Genomic DNA, 26946 nt, shown 5'->3' with positions numbered 1-26946 from the left:
CTAATGATTAGTGATGTGTAATGATTTAATGGGATCTCCTGGTCCCAGCTGTCTGTCTCCCTTAACAGCCTTTAAGGATTGAAAGAGGCCCTCATTTAGATGAGGAGAGGTTGAAATGTCACCAGTACACACAACAAACATACTTACAGTGCTTAGAGCTGGGTGTGGCCTCTGGTGATGTGTAGCAGTTTCTGAGTTGAAATGTTCCATACCAGAGGAAGGCTCCTTAGACTCCTCACAGGACATCCCTGAAACTTAGCAGATTTACCTTTCTCTCCAATATTATATAATCAGGAAGAACTTTTGAGGAGGAGACTCTCTGACCCACTGATCCATGGGCCTGCCTGACCTTTGTACAGAAAGCCTTAGGATACAGCTTCTGAGAATGTCAGGCTTTTCAGTGAAGCACGTGCCTGTGGTGGCCGCGACTTCAGGAAGTAGCTCTGACCTATACTCCTGTGTACAACATCAGCATACTCACTGGCTTACCAAGTTGTACTTCATTAGATTGTTATTTTGCTCTGTTGCTGGTTCTTTATCTGGGATGGATAGACATTTCTGTCACATTTCTCTAGGGGAAAGGTCTCACACAACATACAGAGAACATCAAAATTGGCAAACAGAAAGCCAGGCATGGTCATGTAGCCATGTGAATCCACTACTCGGGAGGCAGATGTAAAAATGAAGGAATGCAAGGGCAACCTGGGCTAGATGTGAGTTTGAGGGCATCCTCAGGTTCATGAGATTTCTGTCTAAAAGAAAAAAGAATATTTGAAGATAAATAGGTTAATATAGAGAAAGAAACAGATAAAAACACAGCTTACTTTGTTTTATTTTGCTTTAATGAATATCTTCCTGGTTTTGTATTTATTGCATACTTAAGTCCAGAAAAAAGAATTTTAATTTTCTTACTGATCACTGATGGTATAGCACCTGACTTCTCCAATTCCAATGGTCAGGCTACAGGGAAAGGATGTAGCAGGCACATGATGACAGACTGTGATGCTGAGCTCAAGGATGGCACAAGTGAAGAATGGGTTCCAGTGCAAAATCAGGGCCATCTCAGGGCTAGGGATCAAAAGTAGGACTTCAGATTGACATGACCCTATAGGGACATTCTGAATGGATGGATTATCATTGCTCTTGAATTCTATGCTTCTCTTTTAATGGAGAAAAGGCAGTTGACCTTATTTCTGGTTGTTGGTTCTCCCCTTTTCTATTGTCGGCCAATTCCTCAGGGATCTTTGTCTTTTGGTTACTAAAGCTCAAATTAGGAGTCTTGGTCATGCTAAGCAAACACTCTATCATTGAGCTACACACCAACCCTGTGCTAACCCAAATTCTATAGAAATCTATAGCACAGTAACAAAACAATCATAGTCATCAGATAATGTCAGGTGTTGGTATACTACATTATTTTCAACACTCAGTCATCACAGCTCCAAGGGATAGATGGGTCTAGAGAGAAGGTACGACCTTTAGATGGTGACACAGCAGTTGCATAGTAGCACTGGATTTCTGAGAGCACAGTTGGGAACTTGAATTCAGTCAGTACAACCTGTTAGTGAAGAGAGCCAGTTTCTACTGCATGGGACCATGTGTGTGTGGTCTCCTGTAAGACATCTCTACCCTCAAGGAGAAGAGAATTGCCCCTTTCTTTGACATCTCTTTCTCTGCTAATCTTTCTCCCCTGAGATGGGCAGTGAAGAAACTTCTATTGGTTTCATGGGTTGGGCATGATACCATTAGGCTATCAAGGTCATTTTCTTCTTAAGATATCCATAGAAAATGTGGAAATATATCATAAAAATATTGAGAAATCCACAGAAAAGCAAGCTGTTCAAGTTCAAAGACAACTGGGCAGGGCATCCATTAGTCAGAGAGGTGGTGAATCTCTGTAACATCTCTTGTACACATTCACTTCTGTGAACTCCTGCCAGCCTTACCACCCATCACTCTCTCTTTGCCCTGAACATCACTTCTTTCTGCTTCAGGGATCTTCTCTCAGCCAATGAACAAATGGGGGATGAGTACAATCTCTACATCATATTCAAAATGTACTATAGCCCCCCCTCTAAATTCTGCCCAGCTTCATAAAGTCATACCGAGTCATTTCTTTTTATAATATAATTTCTACTCTTTTCCCTCTCTTCTCCAGAAAGGAGTGAATTAAAAACCCTCTTCAGCCAATTATAGGAGGATGGAGATTGTCTATCCCAGTGTGATGACTCTGCCTGCTTTTCACTTGAGCTGGCATGTGTCTGTTGTAGGTTACTACTCACATGTATGTGCTTACAACTGCCAACTATTTATCCTCATGTTGTGTTTCAGAGCCGAGCATGAAGCAAATGCTTTCTGGATGCCTGATAGGCTGTTAAACTATTTCAGAAACACAACATATAACTACTTATTTTATATAATGTCTGATTTGGTCAAAAGAGCAGAAGTAGACCATGATCAAAGTCAAGTAGGTAAGATTAGTTGAAAGTACTATAAAAATTGAGACACTTATTTGAATGTTTCTTTTTTTCTTCCTTCCTTCCTTTCTTTTTTTTTCAAAGTTGGCACATGTGTAATATCTCATTAGGGTCCCTCAACAGCTCACAGAGGAGGGCACACCATTCTACTAGCATTGAGTTTTCTAAGATGAAGTGATGTGCAAGAATTCACAGGCTTGTATGGGTGAGAATTGGCCTTGAGCCCAGAGCCGATGGTTCAAAATGCATACTGCTTTCTATTGACCGTGGAACCATCCCCTTTGAAAGAACTGGAGGCTCTTTTAGAAAAACTTGAAAGAGCTGATGCAGCTGGAGGTGGGAGAGTATATCAGCTCAGGTTCATTGAAAGTGACAGAAAAATAACTCAAAAATGTATCAGGTAAAAACAAAAAGAGACTATCTTGGAGACAACTTGGGAGTGATGAGTATGTTAATTGCCCTGATTCATAAATTCAAATGAAAATAGCTTTTGTTCATCATAATTCTGTACAGTTATCATGTTAATTAAAATCAGATTGAAAGTAAAATTAATCCTAAAAGGATGATCTCTTATTTCTGGATTTGATGGCTTACCTGCAGTGGATAACTCTGTACTCTAGAAGTTCTGCTCACTCACAGAGTCCAGGAACCTCACAGCAGAACCTACAGAGCCAGGGAAACCAAATGCCTAAGGAATCCTTTGCCCTCCTGAATCCCAGCAGCCCACTGTCAGTTTGTCCCTTTGTAGCTGATGAAGCCAATACTCTCTTTGTTAAGCTGGGTCCAGTTGAGTTTCTGTCACTTTTATTTTAGCACCCACTAGGATAATAGCTTTGTCAGGTAGCTGCACTTCCAGGTAGAGCTGGATCCCAGGTGTCACTTGTAATTCTACGGGGAACTGGAAGGCATTCTCAGTGGTGAATTATGCTAGGATTAGAAATGAAGACTGATGGAGTTTAAATCAAAAGGAAATGGAATCCTTGAAAATGCTATTTGTCCTTGCTTATGTTAAAGATGTTTGGAACTGTAGCTATGAGGTGGTATTTTGTGTTCACAACAACATAGATATCTGTTGCTCTGAAAGAGAGTAACTCAAGAGTGAATGCTGTAGTGAAGAGAACCCGTGCTTATAGTAGATGGTATAAAGCCGATTTCTCAACCTGTCATCATTTTATCAAGATCCAGAGAAGACTTCTCCATGTTGTGAAGTTGAGATGTGTTAAGTGCTGGGGACTCCTGCAGACCTGGGTATCAGCTCATGTCCTTTGATCTTGATAAGTCTCTGAGATCCACTTCCCACTGAGGTCTCCATCCTGAAACCAGGTGCTTCACAGGGATAAGGATATTTGATGTGATCTGTCCTGCTTCAGCTTCTAAACCATGTGAAACTGTGTCTGATGGGATACCACTATCGACAGTTCTTACTAAGAAGTGAAGCATTCTGATGGTTGAAACCTTGAGTGTTTAATCTTTCAAGTCTCTTTAGGAACTCTCTCTCTAGTTTCCCCCCTGTCCCATCTTTGTCTCATGCCGTCCTCTCCCTCTTTCTTGCTCTTTCCCATCCTTGAATGGTATGGTGCTGAATCAGAAGCATGTATCAGGAGCTGTTCATTGGCCTGTGTTAATAGCCACTCCAAATAAGAGGCCAATCCATCTGACAGTAGCTTCAAACAAAATGAGTTTCTGGAACATTAAAGAAGGGCCAAGGATCACTGGGTCGTGCCGTACTGTCTTAGTGGCTCTATCATAGCTTATTCCTCTTGAGGGAGTTGACAAGGCTGGGCACTCAGAGTGCAGCCCTGGGGTCACCACAGGTTCACCAGCAGAGGTGAGGCAGAGCTCTCTCACACCAATGGCTGGCCTTTGATAACTAGTGCCATGAGAGGTCTGTTCTTTCTCAAGGCTCAGCCATACATTTTGGAATCCCCACAATGAATGAGAGCCCAAGCCTAGGGAACCATTTACCTTTCTGTCATGGAAAACTCAGGGTGGACAGAAGGAGAGAAAAGGGCCAGGGCCTCAGTGCAGGGCAGACAGGGGTGACTCTGTTTTGCTCTTGCAGGGACAGGAACTGTGGTTTGGTCAAGGAGCCACTTCAGTTAGGTGGGTGGAGGTGGTCTGTTTTCTCTCTTCCCTTTTAAAGCCCTTTGGTATCTTGGTCTTTCCAAGATTGCATTGGGCCATAGTGGGCAAGGACCCAATTGTCTATCACTTAAAGACTCTTTTGCAGTCTTAGACCTGCGTCTAGACTGCCATGCGTGGTAAATATATGGAAATGAGGAAGCTCAAACATTCCTTTGAACTGCAGAGTGCCAAAGAGCTACTCTACAAAAGCATTTGCCTGTAGAGATACTAGGCAGCTATTTGTGACCTGAAGAATCCTGGAACCAACACTTCTGCTCCCCAGCAGCCTTTCTGTAGAAGTTCCATCTTCAGTCTGTAAGCCCGATGGGATGTTTCAGATTTAGAAAACTTTCACAGACATGATGACAAACTGGTACCCTGGGGATGACTGTGTATGGAGACCTGCCTCTGGATTTGCTTCCTGGGAGCAGGTGGTAAAGTGGAGTTGGGGTTGCACACTGATCTGTGGACTCCCAGCAGCCTGCTGTAAACCTTCCTCAGGAGCCAGCCACACAGGAGAGTGGAGACATGATCCCATCCTTATCTCAGACCTTTTCCCAGATCTCTCACAAGGACAAGGATCCCTTTCAGGATAGTATCCATGCTAAGGTATTGAACGAAGTCAAAAGTTGCCTTTCTTAAGAAATCTTCAAAGCTACTTTGCACAAGTCTCAGTACAAGGGAGAGTTAGTGTAAGTCCAGTTTCCACTGGAAGTGACAATAAACTCTGTAAGCTAGGAACTGTTCTTCAGGCTAAGGAGATGAGCCCTCAGAGCCTCTAACTGGTCTATATGATTGATAACTCTCTCAACAGATCTGACAATATTGCATTACACATGCCTCCCCCACTGACACACACAGACACCACACACAGACACACACAGAGACAAATACACAGAGATACACAGACATAGACACAGACACACAGACAAATACACAGAGATACACACACACAGAGACAGACACAGACAGACACACAGACACACACACACACAGACACACACACACACACACACACACACACACACACATACACACAAAGACATGAGCACTGCCAGAATGCACAGAAAATACTCTTATTTGAAGAAGAAGAAAATTGCCGACAGTTTACTTCACTGGCTGCCACGGGGATGGTTTCTACCAGGAATTCTGTATCCTGCTTGCTCCTCACATTGATGTTGTGGATGGCTGAGAACACACAAGGGAAATAATTTTGAAATGAATCATAGGCAAGAGTCCCAGGAATCCACTCTCCTTTTTGATTCCTGTAACCGTTCAGTAGGCGGGATGCTGAGCCCTACACAGGATCTGGCTGGTTTCTGAGCTGCTGTAAGCCATGTTCTTTTCCCACCAGATGGTCCCCTGTACCTTAATGGAGCTCCCCATCCTGCTCTCAACTACTGAGGAAAATGAACCATTATTTTGAATGAGCCATTTCCACTGGGCGTGGGTTCCTTGGAGACTATTTTGCACAACTCTCGAGTTTAGACATTAATTATTTCATATTAACAGCTCACAGTGTTTTGCAGTTGGATTTGTTTTGTCAACTCATTTTTACCCAACTGCCTCAAAATTCTGTGGAAATAAGCAGAGAGAAACATGCTGGTTTATAAAATCAAATGTAGAAGATGCTCTGTCCTAAATTCAGCTGTGCCCTGTAATTGGCAGGGTTACAAAAGAGCTTCAGGCTAATCCCAGTCAACAAAAAATACCTTATCTCAGTCGCAGTAATTCAGTCAGCAGCAAAAACATTTGGACACACATCTAGAGTAGATTTTGATGCACAGGACAGATTCGAGGGAGGAGAGCTCCTACATCCGGTGCTCACTTACTCCTGTTAATATTTTTCATCACTGTGGTGTCTCTGAGCTGCTGAACCAATACTCATGCATTGACATTAACTAAAGGCCACAGCTTTCTAGATTTCCTTGTTTGTAGCAAATGCTTTCTCTGTACAGAATGGGGCCCCAGTTAGGTCCATCAGTGGTCACACTCTCCACTCAGCGTGGCGATTCCCAGACTCAGATGCAGAAAGGCTGTTGTCTCTTTGTTGTTTAGGATGGTTACTGCAGAGTTTTGTTTGAAGAAGTAGAGAATCTTTGGGAGACAGAGATGGAAAGAGGAGAGCAATTACCTTTCCATCATCCACCCGATCAGGTGGATTTGCTGACCCGTTTTAGGGAAAAACCTTGAAAATCTCCATCAGGATGCAGTTATGAACTTGAGAGTATACTAGGTGAAGAATTTCCAGTGTCCAGGAGAGTGTCACCTCCCACCTCTCACTCTATCTGCCTCTCTGTTATGGCCACAAAGACAGTGACCTTTAGTGACCTTTAGCCACTTACACATTGATGTATTTCCTAGGCAGGGCCTTCTATGTCATTTTTCTGTGTTATAAGATAAAAGGGAACAATTTGGGGCTATTCTCTATTTAAACAGAGTGGTCTTAGATGTAAGATAAACAAGTATGCGTAGTGAACATTTGTTTAAGTGCCTGGAGCAGTTCTGAACCATCCAAATTGATATTTCTTTTCCCTCTTAAGTAGACACTGTCAGAGAGATGGTAGTCACAGAAAGGCTTATTCAATTTATCTTTACATTTGCACCATTAATTTGAAATGACCTAAAAAAACCTGTTTCATATTTAATGTTATTTTTCAACTAGTAAAATGTGATAATGAAAAATGTAATGTCAAATATTCAGGACATGCAATTTTCTAACATGGAGGTGAATTAAACACCAAGAACTAGGCAATTTCTTATTTTTATTTAAAATATTGCTTACAATCTTAAGATTGTAAGTCTTAAGTGAACTGGGCTATCTTTTTTTCTACAGATGGTTCGGATTTATAAGCAGTATTGCATAAACAAATAAAATAATGTACAAATATCTAAACAGTTCCCTAATCTTATTCAGAAACTAATTCTCTATACACTTCTATCTTCAGGCCACACGATAGGATGGCCTCTGGGGTATTGAGCCTTGCTGTGTATGAAGGATGAGTTCCTAATCACCCACGGATACTGAAAGCACAGTTGCTCCAGCTCCTTTTATAAAGCCGTGCAGTATTTTCACATAACCTCAGTATATCTTCTTGTATATTTACTCTTCCATGGAGGGAGGCTTGCAAGGCTCACCAGGAAGTTCAGAAAGTTGTGAGACCCACAGGACCTTTCCTCAAGGTTACACAAGCAGCAACAGTTGCTGAAGAGAAGGCTCTTTCTCCAGGGAGCTGACTGAAGGTTGAGTAGAGAGCTCCAGAAATACAGCTTTCAGGAGTGGTCACTCATGCTGACTTGGGCTTTTTAATAGTACTTTGAAGTATCCAGACTCCTGTGTGTAACCCCAGGAAACCCACTGACTTACTATGCTAGGTTTGGATAACATCATTTCTTTGGGTGAAAGTTTTTTCAGCTTGTGATCTGTGCTTTGTCTGGAGGGACCAGACATTTGTCTCCCAAGAAAAATCACACCACATCACTCATACAATGTTATGGCTGTGTAAGTAGTCATTGTAGTATCTCAGGAACAATGACAAGAAGGAGATATGCACATAGTTGTCCAGCTACAGCTCTCTTAGAATATTTTTGATATGCAGTTAGATCTACAAATGTCAATTTGTACAGATTTCAGAGGACCAACGGGATGGGGTGTGTGGGTCATCCTCATTCATTTATTCCTTGATGATTCTGTAATGGTCTTTCTCTTTAGGGGTGTTGTGCTTGGTTTTGGTGATGTGATTTTTGAGTGTGCTGTGCACATCGTATGATAAGTGACTGGAGCCATGTAACATTCAGAGTTATAAGTGTATGGGTGAGATAAAATGACTTTATGTTTAACTTAGCTAATCAGTTTAATTAATTGTAATTGTTTTACAATTAGGAAGATTCCTGTCATGTAAGTGAAAATATATATTAGAGAGAGGCAGAAGCTTGAAGGTGTACTTCAATCTTTTCCAGTGAGCTCCTTTTCATTTCCTTAGGCTTTTACTGATTTCATATCTGATTATTCAATCTATTACTGTACTTGTATATTTGAAAGGAAAAACAGTCACTCTGGTATGTAGTCCAAAACTCAGGAGGCTGAGGCTGAGGCAGGAGGACTCCAGTTGTAGACCAAGCTGGGTTGCATATTGAGATTTCCAAACAAAAATTCTTACAAATAAACAGATGCCCTTGTGAAGTCTCTGGTGATGAACCGGAAGGAGCATGTCTCGAACTGCTGAGCATGGAGAAGCCATGTTCAGTTAAGCTGTATATAAGCTGTCACTTTGAGTTTATTTATTTATTTATTTATTTTTATGAGACAAATCCAGACAAACCAGTTTTAAAATTGTTGACAGCAGCAGGCAATACACACATGGTACTTGGATATATTTATAATGGCTTAAAAGTCTTTAAACAATACAATTAATTTTTTCCTGAAATTTAAATTAAAATTTAATCATAACCTACCACATCACTCTTACACATATTTGTAAGTTTTGAGGATTAATGTAGTCTAACTCTAAACACGGTTTCAATCTGGAAAATGTCTGTTTCAAGATCCACTGGGTCATCTTCCTCCTTCTTTGTTCCATGTACATGTATACGCACATGGATGTGCACACTAGTACATACCTGCATGAATGTTTTATCAAGATCTGTGTACATGCCAAGCAAGAGCCAAAGGACACTGCATCATGGGATGTGTGACTTTCTGTCCTTGGTGTCACCTTTCCTCTAAGTTGAGGTTCTAGAGCTTACACTCTTGATTAGGTAGCCCTGGATGTTCTTACAACACAAAGGCTCCTCACTTATCACTATGGTAGCCCCCTATCTCTTTTCTATATCAATAGGAGCCCTGATACAGGAGATGGACACAGTCAGACTTCCCTGGCCTCAGGCCCTGACAGCAGTCACTGGAACTGGTCCAGTTCATCCTACACAGGTGCTGCCTCTTCTCATCTCCCCTCAGCTCCATTTCTCTTTCCGCCTCAGTAGCTCCTTGAGAATCCTTTGGCTTTTCCCTTTGGAATTCAAAGCTCAAAGCTCCAATCTAATCCTGACATCTGCCTTCTGTGTATACAAAAGGAAGGAAACGCCACCAGGCGCTGACATTCTGGTTTCCCACTTTGATCCCGTGTCTTGCAAAATCTGCAGGTTTGTGTACTGCAGAAAATTTAAACCACAGGGTTTACAATGTATCATGTCAAGTCCATTGTGCCTGGGTGAAATACTCTGTCATACCGTTAGAGAAGGTGTTCATATGTAATGAGCACATTGCATCTCATTGTTCATTAGAAGTCTTTTAGGCACACTTGACACAGAAAGGTGGAAAGTATCTGGGTTGAAGCCCTTGAGTGATGGAATAGGAAGACAATTAACCTGACCACATCCAAGTGTCTGAAAAGAAAAATGAGAAGATGCTTCTGGGCCATTGTTCTGGAAATTGTTTTAAGCATGGTTCTTTGTCCTTCATATGAATCAAGGAACAGTTTCTCCACAGGGCTCATGTGTTGAGAGAATAAATTTGCATTTGCTGAAGGGTATAAGGGCCATTGTCTCCTGTTGGAACTTCTGTCCCATGTGGTCATCTTTTCTGATCCTCTTCTAATAACCCACATGAACTAAAAGTCACATTTCACGAAGTATGCTTTTTATGCCCATCTAATTTAACATCTTACATTAAAGGCAGAGAAAACCAGATGTTTCTGTCAAGTGTCCTTTTGCAGTGATCCTCATACACTACAGAACTCACCTGAGATGAAGATAAGAGCACAGCCTGGGCTTGTTTGAAGAAATGTAATCTAACCATATAGTCTGCAATGGTCCACATGTAGAAGTCTACTGACTTAATCTTCATCATGTGCATGCTCCATGCTTCAGGCTACAGCCCAGACCATAGAGTCCTCCATGCAGGCTTCAGGCTGCAGCCCAGACCATAGACGTCCTCCATGCAGGCTTCAGGCTGCAGCCCAGACCAAGGACATGCTCCATGCAGACTTGGAATGCATGTTCTTGCTCTTCAAATAAAATACAAAGCTTAGTGCTACCAAGTGATCGTCTCTCACAGGCCTATGAGGGAACAATGGTTCCAGGCTCTATATTTTGTCCTTTGGGTGAATAATTTACTCAAAGTCTCAAGTATATGATGTCACCTTTAGTTCTATGCTGTAATCCCTCATGCTTGGTTTACTGAGTCAAAGGCCTCACAAATTGGCTCTCAAATCTACTCTCTAGTTCTTGGTGCTGTGCACCCACAGACAAAGGAGAAATCTAAAATCTCTTAGGAGAATTACATCTTAGGATCCTGTGGAATTAGATGGAAGCCAGTACAGGCACGTCTGTGTTTCCTTTCATGTCAGCAATGTACACAGAGCCATGAACAAGCACATACAAACTCCCACTCCCACACAGACAGCACCACGCACAAGCACATGCAAGCGCACAGTCCTACACTACAAGGGCTGCCTTTAGGAGGTACGGCCATGACCCCATAAGCAGGCCTGGTGACTTCTTTCTGGAATCGGGGTTCAAGCAAACATTTTAGTTGGGATGGCCTTAAGGTCTCGAAACCAATTGGTTCTGTGAAGGAGCCAGAACATAGCCATGAAGAGCATGAAAAGAATGTGCTGACTCTGAAGTCTTGCAAAAGACTTCAAAAGCCCACCATGTGCAATACACAAAGTCTGGGTCTGGACTATTCCCGAGGGGCAAATCAATATGAAATTAAAAAAAATAGCTTTTCTGTTTTGTTACTATTTTCGTTATCTTTTTGTTATGCTTTGACTAGCTCAGGTTGTTTGAACACTTGCTCCCCTATTGGCGGCACTGTCTTGGAAGGTTCTAGAACTTCTAAGAGGTGAGACCTAACTGGAAGAATGGGTCACTGGGGTTCATATCCCGCCCCCTACCCCCCCCCCCCCCACCACCGAGGAGAGCAAGCAGCTGCCATGTGCTCTTCCCACACAGAGCTGTGGTTCCCTTTGCTTCCAAAGCATGAAAAGTAGACACCTCTTACTTTTCTAGATAGCCAGCCAGTTAGACTTCGTTCTACATTCTTTACTCATCTAAACATAGCACGGTCCTGATGTATTATTATTGCTCCTGTTTTACTGAGCTGAGAACAAATGTAGTAATGTCTGCTGTGAACAATTAACTTGTTCCTGTGTGAATGCTACTGAGCTTTTGTGGCGTTTTGTTATTTAATGCAAAGTTCATTTTTATTTTAAAAGTGAGTTTTAAGTCTCACCCAAGCGTTAAACCTGAATTTTGAGTGAAAGGGCCAGGAGGCAGTAAAAGAACTGTGAACACAAGACATCCATCAGACCTGACATAAAGAAGGCAGACTCTAAAAATTAGAGAAGAGGCAATGGAGCTCTTGATTAGATGGTGAGGCAGGGAAAGGGTTTGGGATCATTCCTTCATCCCTGAGGTTGAAAGATATGTGAGTGAGAGATTTGGCAGCTTTAAAAGAGACCTGAAGCAGAAGGAGGTAAACAGGGGTGGGTGAGTGGGTGGGGTGGATGAGTGGGTGCTGTGGGTGGGATGCCGAGCAAGGAGTGCTCCGCTCTTCACGACCACCCACAGTAGGAGCGATGTTTCTGTGCGACGTCTCCGTGGCATTGGTAATTGCTGTCTCTAAACTCGTATTTCCATGGTTGTCCTGTTACTATCCTACTCCCTCAGTAGGTTGTGACTCCCTTGAAGACAAGGCGACAAAAAAAGTGAAGTCGTGGTGAGATCCTGATAAAGGGCCAGAAGAAATGTGATGGCGAGTACCACATGGCCAAGCGCTGATGAGTCCTTTTGCTACGTGTTCCTAAATGAATGAGACGTGAGCGATGGATGGAGGTATATGGCGACTGGGCTACCTTCTTGTATGCATAGATGAGTTACATGACCCTTATGGAAGGATGCTTGAGAACACTGAAGCTGCCTGCCTGGAGAAAGGAGATATCCCTACTGCAGCTAGCCTAGCTCTCATCCTGGGATCATTTTGGAACAAGCTTTGGGCCTTGTGAAACAGAGCTCGGGGGTGGGGCTTCAGGCGCAGATAGAGACACAATGATTTCTAGAAATCAAAGGAAACAGTGTACATGGTGTGGGGGTATGTGGGAAGAGGGAGGGAGGGGGAGATGGTCTTGTTATACCAGTTGTGCCCACAAATCCAAATTCCAAATATCTTAATTCCAAAGAGGATTAGAGAATTGAAACCCAATCCTATGGTATTTGCTTAGATATATCTCAAAAGGACAGAGAATCTTTTTTGAAAATGTGAAAGAATGATTGAGAAGAGGAAAGGGCATATTATGTAGGGGCCAGGGCTATGATCTTGGGACATAATCCCCAGTGTACAATCTCAAATGCTGACTCCCTCCCGAATCAATTAATAAAGACTGAAATCTCAAAAATATAATTGGACAAAAGTCATTTAAAAAATTTAAATGACATTGTGTACATTTTAAGCGGAAGAACTAATAATGAAATATCAAAACAGGACAAAATAAAACAGGAGAGGCTTAAAAAATAAAAATAACTGTAATGAATACTTTTGCAAGCATAATCTCCCAAGTATACGAACAAGAGTTGCACATAGGGAACTTTTGAGCACATTAACTAGGCTCAGAAAGAATCAGGCCCCAACATGCAATGTGTAAACAGGGGTGGATTAAACAAAGCCATGCCAGACACCAGCATGAGCAGAAAAAAGGTTCAAAGTTTTACTCTCGGGGCTGGAGAGACAGTTCAGTAGTTAGGAGCACTTGTCGCTCTTACAGAGGACCAGGGCTCCACTCCCAGTACTGAAATGTGGTTCACAATCACTCATAATTTCAGTTTCAGGAAATTTAATGCCCTCTTCCGATCCCTGAAGCACCAGGTGTGTGAGTTGTCCACGTTCATGCACAAAGGCAAAACCACTCACACAGAAAATAAATTGAATAAATCTAAAACAAAATTTTAAGAAGTCTTAGCTTACTTAAATATTGACCATCAAGATATACCCAGTATGAAAATGAGACGGGAAAAGAAGACAGGAGAAAAGCTGACTACGGTGAAGTCCTTATGTATTAGGAAAAGGTTGTAAATGCTGAGAATCTTAGATTATGTTCGGAAATAAATGTGCTCAGCTTTCATTTGAGAATTTTAGCAAACACGCACTCTGAACACAATTAGTAATGAAGCTGTAGCAACCCGTCCATTCATGAAATTATGCAGGACAGTGAAGTAAAAGCACAGGAAATGAGATTGCTTTAAAAGGAGAAAATCTGTGCCACACTGCACCTCAAACCTGAAAACACAGACGAAACACCCAGAGATCAACAAAACCAATATGGCCATAGTTGGCTCAAACAAACAAACAAACAAACAAACACAACAAAAACATTCAACAAAAAGAAACCCCAAGCAACTAACTTTAGGAAGGAATGATTTTGTATTCTAGTTGTACCTGATTCTATTGTTCAATGACAAGCATAGAGACTTTTAGAGGTGACCTCTGCCCTGCAAAGGATTCAGAGAGCACAACAAAAGGACAAGGACAGTATCACGTTATTTTATGATGAGAACAGCGGAGTGACTTCAGATGAGGAGAACACAAGAGGAAGGAAACACACTCATCAACACATCTCTTAAGTTCACAGTGGAGAGTACATAGTGTCTGCAGTGGAACAGAGGCAACAAAGGCCATGAGTGAGGTGTCCCTGTAACACAGAGAGCATGCTGGGGTCTCGGGTTCTGCTATGCTGTGCCACAGTGAGTGCTAAAAAAGTCACTGTAGTTGTAGCTGCCAGAGAGGAGCCTTTGAGATGAGAAAGAAGATATATAACTTTTGTCATTTAGAACATAGACAAATTTTATAACACCAACAAAATAGTAGGTTATTATGATTTTGATATGATAATTGATAGTCACAATATAAACCACCATTTTTTATTTAGAATTTTTTTTTAACAAAAATTGTTCAAACCTATAACATTTATCAGATAGAAAACCAGAATAAATTTAAAATGTAAAAGGAAGATACTGGTGCTTGGAAAACTGTTCAAATTCTGCAGAACTCCAGTTGAGTTATTAATTGGCATTTTCAAAGAAAATCTGACCAGCTAAGCATTGGTTTACATGGAAAGGTTGGAAATATTCTAAGACCAAAGGAGAGGAGGATGGGGACAGAGGAAGGGACTAAGGAAGGCACCTCACCAGATTTAAAGCTCAAATCAGAGGGAGGAAGTCAGTGGTTGTTTCCCAGGAATGGAGACTTGATAGGGACAGGACTAGAAGCCATGTAAACCCACAAGTGTCATTTGCAAAACAGGTTCAATGACTGACTTTTAAGGGATTGGAGGGCTAGTTAGCAATACCAGCTTATTTCAGACTCTATACAATGAACTCAAATGGTTAAAGTTCAAACAGGAATGGCACAGTTGGAAATGTTTAGGTATGAATATAGGCAGTCTCTGACTTGAAATTATAGAAGACTACATTTTTGTCAATAGAATTTATTCTATTAAAATAAAATATTAAAAACACTAAAAAGGAAAAGAAGAATAAGTATATAAGAATAAGTTCTGTAAATTGTGTCTGACCAGTGACACTTAGATAAAGGGCAATGACAGATTTTTGGAGTACGATTTTGGCTACACAGAAATGATTTTGGTCAAATTTTCCCATCTAAAATCCTGTGACAAAAAGTAGTCTTAATTTTGAGTTTATTTTTGATTTCACAATATTTGCATAGGCATAATCAAGGTTGGAACTTATACGACTCCATTTTTTTTTTTTTTTTTTTTTTTTTTTTGGCTCTATCAAAATACCTGAGCCTGGGTAGTTCTCAAAGAAAAGAGATTTTATGTTCACAAGTATTGGGAGTTTAAGAGCACATTGCCTGCTTTTGTTCTGTTCCTGTGACATTGTTGCAGCAGATGATGTATAGAGGATAGAACACCTAAGAAAGAAGAGATAGTTGGACAAGACAGGAAGCCAGAGTGGAGAGCCATCTACTCTCATGAAGGGACTTGTGGTGTCCCATAGTAGTGAAGTTGATTGTTTTCAGGGACAGCGCTCTGGTGATCTGTCCACTCTGCCACCATCTCACCGAAGACCACTCTTCCAGTAAATGGGGGTTTTCATGCAAACCCAAACCATAGCAGGTCAGCAGTGCCTAGACCAAAGATGAAATTCATTGAGGTAGCTTGTGCACCATATGCTCGTGGCCGGAATATAATTTTTAGCCATGTTTTTAGTGGGCCTAAATTTTGACTGTAACTCATCATGAGAGGTGAGATGTGGAATTTTCCACTTGTGGCATTGTTGGTGGTGTCAAAAGAGTTTCAGGTTTCAGAACTTAAGATTAAGGAAACTGCCATACACAACATTATATACATGTAATTGAAAAAGATTGTACAGATACAGTGTAACAACACAAGCAGGAAATAATAAGAAAGGAATACAAGGAATTCTAATATCACAAATATGTGGATCATCTTAAATAATAACCGCAGGAGTGGAAACTGAAGCTTGATGTGAGGCTACTCTTAGTCACCAGATTGCCTGAGTGAGCAGCAAGCCTGGCTGGCACACAAGGGAGCCACACTCCTCATCACTGTTGCGGGCTAGGAGTTAGTCCAAGCCCTGTGAAAGCAATTTCATTCTGTAATGATGCTGAAATGTTCAACAGTCTTCCAGTGTGATTCCACATGAGGATGCTCTTACAGGGAGAGGCGGTGGGTGGGAGAGCCAGGAAGATGCCCCAGCTTCATCTGTACCCATACACGCGAGGAACTCCAGAGTGTCCACAATAGAGCTGGCATCTTTGTTTATGTGTTGTGATGCTGACGAGTAGACAGAATAGGCGAATTAGAGTTTCCACTTTTCACTGACAGTGAAAAACCTCACAGGCAAATACCTGGCCTAGGTGAAAAATGTGTGAAAAGGTTCTGCAGTTTGCTTTTCTGCCTGACCTCATGTGCAGCTTCACATTTTCTCGACTATCTATCTATCTATCTATCTATCTATCTATCTATCTATCTATCTATCTATCTATCACTCATCTATCACTCATCTATCACTCATCTATCACCTATCTATCTATCTATCTATCTATCTATCTATCTATCTATCTATCTATCTATCTATCTATCACTCATCTATCTATCACCTATCTATCTATCTATCTATCTATCTATCTATCTATCTATCTATCACTCATCTATCTATCTATCTATCTATCTATCTATCTATCTATCTATCTATCACCTATCTATCACTCATCTATCACTTATCTATCTATCTATCTATCTATCTATCTATCTATCTATCTATCTATCTATCTATCACCTATCACTCATCTATCACTTATCTATCTATCTATCTATCTATCTATCTATCTATCTATCTATCTATCTATCATCTATCTATCTATCTATCTATCTATCTATCTATCTATCTATCTATCATCTATCTATATGGGAGACAAGGTCTTTCTCCGTCAGTGGTTTTCAACTTCCTAATGCTATGACTCTGCAGTTTCTCATGCTGTGGTGACCCCAAACCATAAAACTATTTTTGTTGCTCCTTCGTAACTGTCAATTTGCTATTGTTATGGATCTTACCATAAATATCTTTGTTTCCTGAGGGTCTTAGATGATTCCTATAAAAGAGCTGACAACCCTGCTCTATATAGAGCAGGCTGGCCTTGAAGTCACAGACATCTGCTTGTTACTGCCTCTGAGTGCAAGGATTAAAGACCTGGGTCACCACGTCATGCTTTCTGGCTACTATTTTATTCCTTGGAATCTAACTGGAAGGGGAGAAAGTTAGACACAGTAGAACACTCCTGCGGAAATCCTGGCCAAGGATGAAGACAGCCAAGGTGAAGGGCAGCTGGGGTGGCGGTGGTGAGAGCTGAATTGGCCAACAGAGTGTGTACAAGCTTGGCTGCATAGTTGCCAGGACTCAGGGCAAAGATAACAATGTGAGGGACCTTCTGTTAGAAAATTTTAAATTTCAGACTGTCAATGGCAAAACATTAAGCCAACACAAGCCCTCATCAGCAGGGCCTTATGTCACTGCAGGTCTGAAGTGCCCAATGATACAGGACACTGATGATACTTCCTTTCTGTTTTGGAAAGCAGGTGATGTGTGGTGTTCTCCAGTAATAAAAAAGGGAGGAAAGAATTCCTCAAATAGGAAACAGGAACATCAACAGGTCCCTGGGGATGGTTAGAGGAAGGGAGCCTGCAAGGTGACATTGTGACCACCATCAGCACTGCAGAGAAATCCAAGGTTCTGTTTCTATAATGAAGGAGAGGTCAGCTGTCTGCAGAGATGGCCCACCAATCCAGCAGTATAGCAGAGACAAGGGTACACAGTGTCCTGGGGGAATTGCTTCAGAGGGGTTTGAAACAAGCATGTGCTGAGCGAGTTCTCAGAACCAGCAGGAGAGAAAGCAGCTGCTCAGGAGAGAGAGAGAGAGAGAGAGAGAGAGAGAGAGAGAGATCGCACCCACTTGGCCTAGCTGTGAGGAAAAGGTCAGAGAGAGGGCAGTGGTTGAAGGAGACTGCTGGGTCACAGATATTACAGGACACACACACACACACACACACACACACACACACACACACACACACACAGAGTCACGCAGGTATCCTGGGATGGACAGAGAGCTAAGAACCAGAAGAGCAGCATCCTGAGAGACAGAGGGGAGTCAGTTACTGTGGTGGGGAGGAGTTACGCTTTGAATGAGTTCAACTTTTCTATGGTTAAAAAGCATTAATTAATAATGACAGACAGGGTCTGGTCTGCTCGTTGACTTGGGCCAGGGAGCTGTTGGAGTACCATTTGAAGATCTCTACTCTCTGGGTGAACAGTAAGGCAAGAGGGAGGGTCAGAGGCATCTGGAAGGGTGAGATCTTCCCTTAAGGACAGAATTGGAGGACTTGAGGATTCAGGTCCCAAATGCAATCAAAGGCTGGGAGACTGGTGTTTCTATGTGATATCTTGCTCCAGGTTTTGTGTGACCAGTCTCTGTTGTGTGAGACTATTCCTCATCTTAGACAGGGAAATGACAACAGGCCAAAGTAACCATATTATTAAAGTTCGGTTCGATGGTGAACCGATGCATTTATTGGGGTGACTTATGGGAACATAGAAGGGTTCCTTATTGGGGCACAAACGACTCTAAAGCAGTCTCATCATTGGCAGCCCACCCCAGCATGAGTGACAGTTCAAGACAGCTGGAGCTCACAGTGGAACATGGAGGCAGCTTGGAGAGGACCCTTGTCCTTTGCCCTCTAATCATTACTGATAAGATATCATTATATAATTCAGGAAGGAGGGACCTTGTGACAGGGCCTTCTAGAACCTTCACCAGCTCCCTTTAGAACTCCTAGACTTTAACTTTCCTTATGTCTCAACTCAGAAGAAACTGCCACACAGTAATCTCCAGGGCTAAGTGTGTTCTGAGAAGAACTGCAGCCAAACTGATCCAAAATATGGGTATTCTACATGAAAGGGGAAGGGACATACCCCTAACCAGTTCAGACTGGATCAGCAGCCCTTTTATTTTTTATAGCTGGATATGTTGGGAATATACTTGAATAGAAACTATCTAAATTTGATTGTTACCAGAATAGTGTAGGATTATAGTATAAGTTGAGAAACTTAATGCTTTTTTCCAGACAGGAATATGTGGAGCCCCAATGCAGAGGGAGGTCCAGAGGGTTCCGAGGCTGCAAAGCAGGTCATTTGGAGATACATGTATGGGCATGCCCTTGCAGGGAAAGGAAAGGGGCTGCCAAGTGCATTATTACAGGAAGAGCTGTGTGCATAGCCGAAGGCAAGGAGGGTCTTCTATGGTAGGGAGCTTAGAGGACATCTTTCAAGGGATTGTAACAGAAGCTGCATAGAGAAGTAGATTCTTTCCGTTTCCTGGTCAAAGGTCAACAGGGTTTTTGTGGGGAGTGTTCATTTTATTTATTTGCTTTTGCATTTTGTCTCCAGAGTCCTATTTTGTTAAGCATACAAATAAACAAGTATTATTCTGACATTTTCATGCACGCACAGTGTACTTTCTGTTTGTCCTCCGTGGTTCTTTTTCATCTCTCATGGTTTCCCATTTGTTGTTGCTCTAATTCCGGGCTCTTGTGGGAATCCTAAAGATCTCTCTGTAAAATGCAGGCACCTTCCTAGAGCTGGAAGCTGTAGAAGGTGTCCTCTATCCATCCCTCAACTTCCTGTAGTTATGTACCTTTCAGCATTAGTAGGACCACAGCTTTGTCGGAAACAAGGTAGAAAAGACCTCCAGTGTGAGGTGAGATATAAGAGCGAATTCCTGAGGCAGGTGCCAAGAGGAGACACAGAAGCCCCATCCCTGTCCCTGTCTTAGGATTCTCAAGCATTTCTAGGTGACACAACAGCAGAGCATGGAGGACCAGGGTCTTCACAAGACCATCAGCTCCTGCATCCCCATTTTTAAATGGCCTGGCGACTGATTGTGAGTCCCACTGTGCAGAGTGTAGGTTCTAATGGTGTTTTATTATCACGGAGCTGTGGAAAAAGACTGTGTTCTTTCTGTTTCTGTATCCCTGGTCTTCCGGAAAAGTGCAGCTAACTATGTTTGTTCCACATCCTCCATCTCTCAGGTCTTGATTCTTCTCTAAAGCTAAACAATGTTCGGCAGCTTCAGAAAATTCAAAAGTTGACTGTGTACATCTGGGACTTCACAAAGCTCTTAAAATTCTGTCCCAAGATTCTCTCTGAAGGGAAGAAACAGACTTTTTTTTTTTTTTTTTTTTTTTTTTTTTTGGCAGGGGTGGGGATGGGGGTGGGGAGGGAGGGTGTTGGGAGTGACAGTGGCCTTCTAGTGTCTTCTAGTGTCCTTCTAGTATTCACCAGTGTACAAGGCTCTCTAAACTTCTCTCGTGAATTTCTAACCAAGCCCTATCTGTTTGCCTTTTTGATTGCTTCATTTAATTCTTGGATTTGTTAGTAACAAATAAAACTTACTGTCACAGACCAACAGCTATTGCTAGGGTTCGACTAGAGCAAAGAGACGATTTTGTGTTTTATTTTTGTTTTTCAATGTTGTTCTTTTGCTGGAGCTAGTAGGTCTGACTTTAAATACCTACTTTGTGCTTGTTTCTCTTAGGTTAAATCAGTATGACTTTTTTGAGAAAAAAAGAAACACCAAAAAAAAAAAAAAAACCACTAAAAAACTCCACTCACACACAGAAGATAGATCCAGCCGACTTAATATAAGTTTAGGTGAGGTGAAAAGAAGAGATTAGACCCATTGAAAAGTGCTTGACAAGAAATCAAAAAAAATTTTTTTTAAAGAAATTAGAATTGATGCTGCAAATCCCCTCTGCTTCTGAAATATGACCCTCTTCATTAAACACATGCATGTCTGTATTTTGTTGATGGAGCCCCCTCATTCTCTCTAAGTCAGCTCTTTGGTGTCTTTTGTAAGAGTCAGTAATCACAAAGCCTAGAGAATGCCCCATGTGGAGGGGTTTTTTGTGGGGAGAGACTAGGAAGTCCAGGTGTGGGAAGAAGGCTTGACTTAAAGAGACTTGTAGCAGATTCAGAAGGAGCCCTCCGGAGAGGACGGGCAGCTCGGCCTATGATGGGATTCCCCTCATTAGTAATTCAAACTGAGCAGCTCAGTTCACTACAGTGTATTAGTGAAACAATAGGGCCATTAAGTTTAAAGCTTAAAAACTTCTCGGTGCGCTCCCTGGGAAGAATGCATCATACCCCTTTCTTGGGTGTTTTCATAAGAACAAGTTATGACTAATTTTGCCCAGGAAATCCACCTCCGTCAGAAACCCAGATTCTTCCTGCTGAGCAGTGTATCAGATTGCTGACAACTACCATTCTCAAGATAGAAAGTATTTTCATTTTAAAACCTGCAAGAGACATTCAGATGTATAAACTTGCTCCTATACCATGGAAGAAAGTTATCTTTATCAGTAGCCATGATTGTGCCTTGACATAGCTTTTAAACATAATTTTTCCTCTTAAAGATTTAAAAAAAAATTGTGCGTGCATGTGTGTGTGTGTGTGTGTGTGTGTGTGTGTGTGTGTGTGTGTGTAGCCTTGGCTATCCTGGAACTGACTCTGTAGACCAGGCTGGCCTTGAACTCATCTACCTGTCTCTGTCTCTCAAGTGCTGGGATTAAAGGCGTATATCACCACTGCTTGGGTCAATGTAATTTTCAACAAAGCTGTCCATGTTCCACGTTGTTCTCTAAAGAGAATGCTGTAAAAATTACAGTAATCTGTAATATTATGAACCCTAAATTATGAGCAAGTGCATTGGAGAGAAACTGGGAAATCTTAACAAATATTCTGATTAAAAGTGAATTTCTAGTTTCTTAGCAGTGAATAACTTCAAGGAAAATAGTTTTGCAATAGTTCAGGTAGATGGGTTTATTTATTTGTGTCCGGATCTCATGACCACCTGAGACAATCGTGCCCAGGATCAGTCCATTGATTTATTTAACCCTTTTGTTAAGTTGTAATCATCCATTCACAGGGCACTGTGGACTCCTGAGAGGTGAGGAATAATAATGAAGGCAGAAGCAAGCAGAGAGACAACCTATGGGGAACAAGAGAATGCCTTCAAGGCTCTCTGTCTGTCTGTCTGTCTGTCTGTCTCAGAAACATCAAATAAGATACCATCCATAAAAAGAGATGGAAGGGATTTAACCCAGTTTAGCCTACTTAGGAAGTAGGTCTCAGAATACACAGTAAATGGTTGTTTAATGCTGGAGATTGACACATTTTTTTTTTTTTTTTTTTTTTTTGGTATCTGTGTACAGGGCTGGCTTGATGTACATCTGAAGATATTTGTGTGAATAGAATATTGTAGTGAGTGCAGCCAGAGCCATGCATGCAGCAATCAACTTTCTGCCAAAGGCCCAGTGCACACACTGCACACAAGGACCAGTGTATATGCTGCACTCAGGACCAGTGTCCACGATGCATACAAGGACCAGTGTCCACGATGTACACAAGGACCAGGGCCCATGCTGCACACTGCTGATACCATCCATCCTTACCATCGACTCACAGAGCAAAGCTCATCCATTTCTTCTGCAAAACATGCTAATTTAGCATACATTTTTGCTTATCAATAACATAGTCAATAATCAGACTTGCCATGCTCATAAAGAACTGTAAGTAGCAATGACTGAAAGAAAAACTCATTAACGAACACAAATTTTGAGGAATTCAATTTAGCCATTTTCCTTTTAATTTTGTTTCTGATTTTGGGTCTGTGTTGAAGCCATATCAGAAGCTCATCTATCTATAATTGTGTCGTTTATAGTCCGCCTTTGTGGTTTCTCCCAGTTTTTCCCTTTCCTCTCTGGAGTACCACTCCCATCTCACTCCAGTTATGCCGACAGTAAAAGCCCACCCAGACACCTGCAGATTTATGTCCACCTTTGTTTATTTCTGGCATTGATGACTCTCTTGATACATCCGGGACTTAGCCTGTCACCCTCCCTTTTGGTTCAGAGTTCCCCCTTGACATTTACCCATCTTGAACTTTTTTTTTAAGATGAGAACCTAAATTACCAAATACTTTTTAGTGCATTTTTTACAGAAGGGGTCAGAAAGAGGCACACACCAAGAAGGGATTTGACTACACTCAGAGTTGCCTGCCCCTTCACAAATCTTGATAACAAAATCATCCTAGAGGTCTTGTTCCTCCTTAAGTTCAGTCAGCGACATCCTGCAGTGGTCATCTTGGGGCACATTTATTTTTGGTAGCTACTGCTCTGGTTTATGTCTGGATCAGTGGTGTTCTCTCCAAGCCTTTCAAGGCCACTTCACACTTTGCTGAGCTCTTCAAGGGCTAAGTCTGAGCATTTTGTTAGAAATTACAAGTCCTGGAGTTGGAGACATGGCTCAGTGGTTACAAGCGCTTGCTGCTCTTGCAGAGGACCTGAGTTCCATTCTCAGCACCCACAGGTGTCTCACAACTATCCGTACATCTAGTTGCAGGGGATCTGATGCCCTCTTCTGGCTTCTCAGGTACTGCGTGAATGTGGAGCACTTAACATGTAAGCCAAACACTGGTACACATACACAAACAACAACAACAACAACAACAACACCTTAACAACAAAAAAGAAATCACATATCTTGCCCGAGAGAAAAGGACAATACGCTCATCTGCTCTCTTATAAACCAGCATTCGTTTGCCACAGAGACGATGGCTAGGACTTTCACTCATTTTTATGGTCTGATCTTAGTGGGATTCTGAGTAGGGAAGGAAATTCTCAAAGCAGCTGTTGCTACGGAGCTTGCCTCCTGAAGGAAAAGGATTGATTGCCCTGGTAATTGTATCCTCCATGGGAGAAGCACAGTTGTTATTCTCATCCGTAGCCAACTAATCACCCTAAATTTTACTGAGCTAATTGTCTCCATGGATATCATCTGCAATGAGAGACATCCCCGACCTGGCTTGGTCAGTCTCTGTGGAAACTTCTGGTCTCAGCTGTGGTTGCCAGCAAACCTCAACAGTAGATGGAGAAGGCCCTTGGGATTCCAGCAAATCCTTTAAGGAGAATGACTTTTTTTTAACAGCACGGGTCAAAGGAAATTGAATTTACTTTAGAGATATTTGCATCTTTATAAAATGGAAAACCTTCTGATATCCCCATTTCATGGATCAGAAACACTGAGGCTTGTACTTACGGAAACTTAAATAAGCCTCATAGAAAACGCCATCCACAAAAAGATGACTTAGGCACCGGAAAGAGCTAATGAGCCTGACACTTTAGTTCTATTTAATTAGAGATATGATGTCTCACAGTAAATCTATCAACTCCGTGGCCCAACTCATTAAAATGTATGCGTGGCATTGCATTTACAAAATGAGAAAGAGGGAATCTGATAATAAAAATGAATTATCACGTGTCATCTTATACATACAACAAGAAGGTTTATGACGCAAAGAATAAATCAGCAGAGAGGGAGGAGCGGCACCTGATGAATATGTATGTGAGGGATGAGTGTCTTATGATATACTTGGAGACCCTGAGGACTGGGAGGAAAATACAGTGGACGTGGGAGTGTGGGTGGCTGCCGCAGAGGCATTCAGATAGGGAAATAAGGAGCCAGACTGAAACTGGGGTGGGGTTGGGTGCAGGGGTGCAGGGTGGGGGGCAGTGAGATGGCTCAGTGGATAGAGGCTCTCACTGGTGCCCTGAGGTTCAGCCCATGGAAAGCAGGCAGGAGAGCGCAGATGCCACCAAGTTGTCCCTCCACATTTGTGCTGTAGCATGCATGCCCACTCCGTCCTAAGCATGCACGTGCACGTGCACAAGGCAAGCTAATTAAGTAATATTTTAAAGGTGAGATTTTGGAATTAATTTTTTTTTAATCCTTTGGGATTTCTTTCCAGCTGTAACTTTTGACTTTCCAAAACTGAAAAGAAAACAAGAGGACAAGAGAGGAGGGGAATGGATAAATAGACCCAGGAGGGGGGAGAAGAGAGGAGGGGAGGGAGGGGTGAAGAGACAAGGAGTCCGGGAAAGAGTGGTTGAAATTTTTTTTTTTTTTTGTCTTATACATTTTCTTTTTTAAAACTTTGGGTAATATGTGTCATTCCAGACATACCAAGGGCTGAGCATTAGTGACAGACTAGCATTTACTCATTTTTCATGGAATTTAAGCGGCTACTAGCAGGAGGTACTTGTGAGATGGGCTGACGTTTTAGGCTGTCTGTGTAGCTTTTGAGGTGTGAGTTTTCTTTCTTTCAGAAAGACTGGGTTGGGTTACATTCAAGGCACAGGACAATGGAAAGACAACCCTGGTCTTCTCGGAGTAGAGCACACAGTGTAAATGACTCGTGGCACAGCCTGGCATGCTTTACAGAAGACAAGCATGGCCTTCCAGAGTCAAGTCTAACGCTGTCTCTGAGGATGATGGGGGAAAAAAAAGACAATTTAGACAGACTCCACGTTACCACCTGCCACATAGCCCCTACTCTTTGTCCTGACCATGAAATTCCTGGGTCCCCTGCTATCCAATCATGGCTATCACCACTTGTCTATCTCCTAAGCCTAAATGGCTAAATTTGGGTCTCCATCGAGTAGAATCGTGACTCTTAAAGCCTTTGGAATAGAAGCTCCACTTTTCACCTGCTCACAGCCTGCAGGTGCCTGCAGGTAACCTGGTTTGAGCCAAATTGACTCTTTGGTTATCCTTTTTAATCTTCTTCTTCTTATTGTTGTTGTTGTTGTTGTTATTTTATCGAGACAGGGTTTCTCTGTGTAGCCCTGGCTGTCCTGGAATTCACTCTGTAGACCAGGCTGGTCTCGAACTTAGAAATCTGCCTGCCTCTGCCTCCCAAGTGCTGGGATTAAAGGTGTGTGCAACCACTGCCCGGCCCTTTTTAATGAGGTTCATGAAACTTGAACAGTTTAGACTCTCATTCATCATATGTAACCACTCCCAGCCCGAGTCACCTCACTGGTAATCTTGTATTCAATCCTGATGGTGATGTCTGAGTTCTTGGGCACTGAGTTCTTTTTATTATTTCTTTGGTGCCTTAGTTAGAATTTCACTGTTGTAAAGAGACACCATGACTAAGGTAATCTTATTAAGGCAAACATTTAACTGGGGCTGGCTTACAGTTTCAGAGGTCCTGCCCATTATCATCATGGTTAGAAGCATGGTATAGTTCTGGCAGACTTGGTGGTGGAGGAACCAAGAGTTCTACATCTTGATCTGAAGGCAGCCGGGAGGAGACTGAATGTATTTCACACTGAGCATAGCTTGAGCATATATAACCCCAAAACCCTGCCTCCACAGCGACACACTTCCTTTAGCAAGGCCATACCTCTTCCAATAAGGCCACACTTCCTAAGAGTGCCACTCACTATGAGCCAAGCATTCAAACACATGAATGTATGGGGGGGAGGATGGGGGATGGGGGTGGGAGTTGGGGGGGCAGGCAGGGGGTGGGGCCTGCTGAACCTATTCACACCACCACAATTGTACAATAAAAAAGGAGCAAAAGCCATAACAAGTTTACCTGTGTGCAGGTGTACCTGTCCACATGTGGGTGTGTTCCTGGGAGGGCAGGTGCCTGTGTTGGCCAGAGGTGTCAGCTCCTCTGGAGCTGGAGTGACAGGCAGTTAATTGTGAGCTGCCTGAAGTGGTTGCTAGAAGAGCAGCAAGTGCTTTTAACAGTTGAGCTCTCTCTCCCACCCTTATACCCACCCTTGACCCTTCAAAACCAGCAACAATTACTAAAACTAATTTAAATGTTGACAATAATTTGTCTCAAGTACTGAATTAGAACAGTCGGAATGGGGTCACTCCACGTTCATTATGACCTCATGGA

General features: G+C 42.2%; 1 long non-coding RNA gene across 1 annotated transcript; it reads right to left on the bottom strand.

The window, feature by feature from the left end:
• Positions 1–921: 921 nt before the first annotated feature.
• On the bottom strand, positions 922–26761 carry Gm41162. The gene is made up of 3 exons (XR_874658.2): positions 26635–26761; positions 3072–3140; positions 922–1068 (listed from the first exon to the last, which is right to left on the bottom strand). It is a non-coding gene; the product is annotated as a predicted gene, 41162 (long non-coding RNA).
• Positions 26762–26946: the final 185 nt, after the last annotated feature.

Source organism: Mus musculus, chromosome 14 (genome assembly GCF_000001635.26).
Source record: "Mus musculus strain C57BL/6J chromosome 14, GRCm38.p6 C57BL/6J".
NCBI lineage: Eukaryota > Metazoa > Chordata > Mammalia > Rodentia > Muridae > Mus > Mus musculus.
This window is presented reverse-complemented; position numbering and strand designations above follow the sequence as displayed.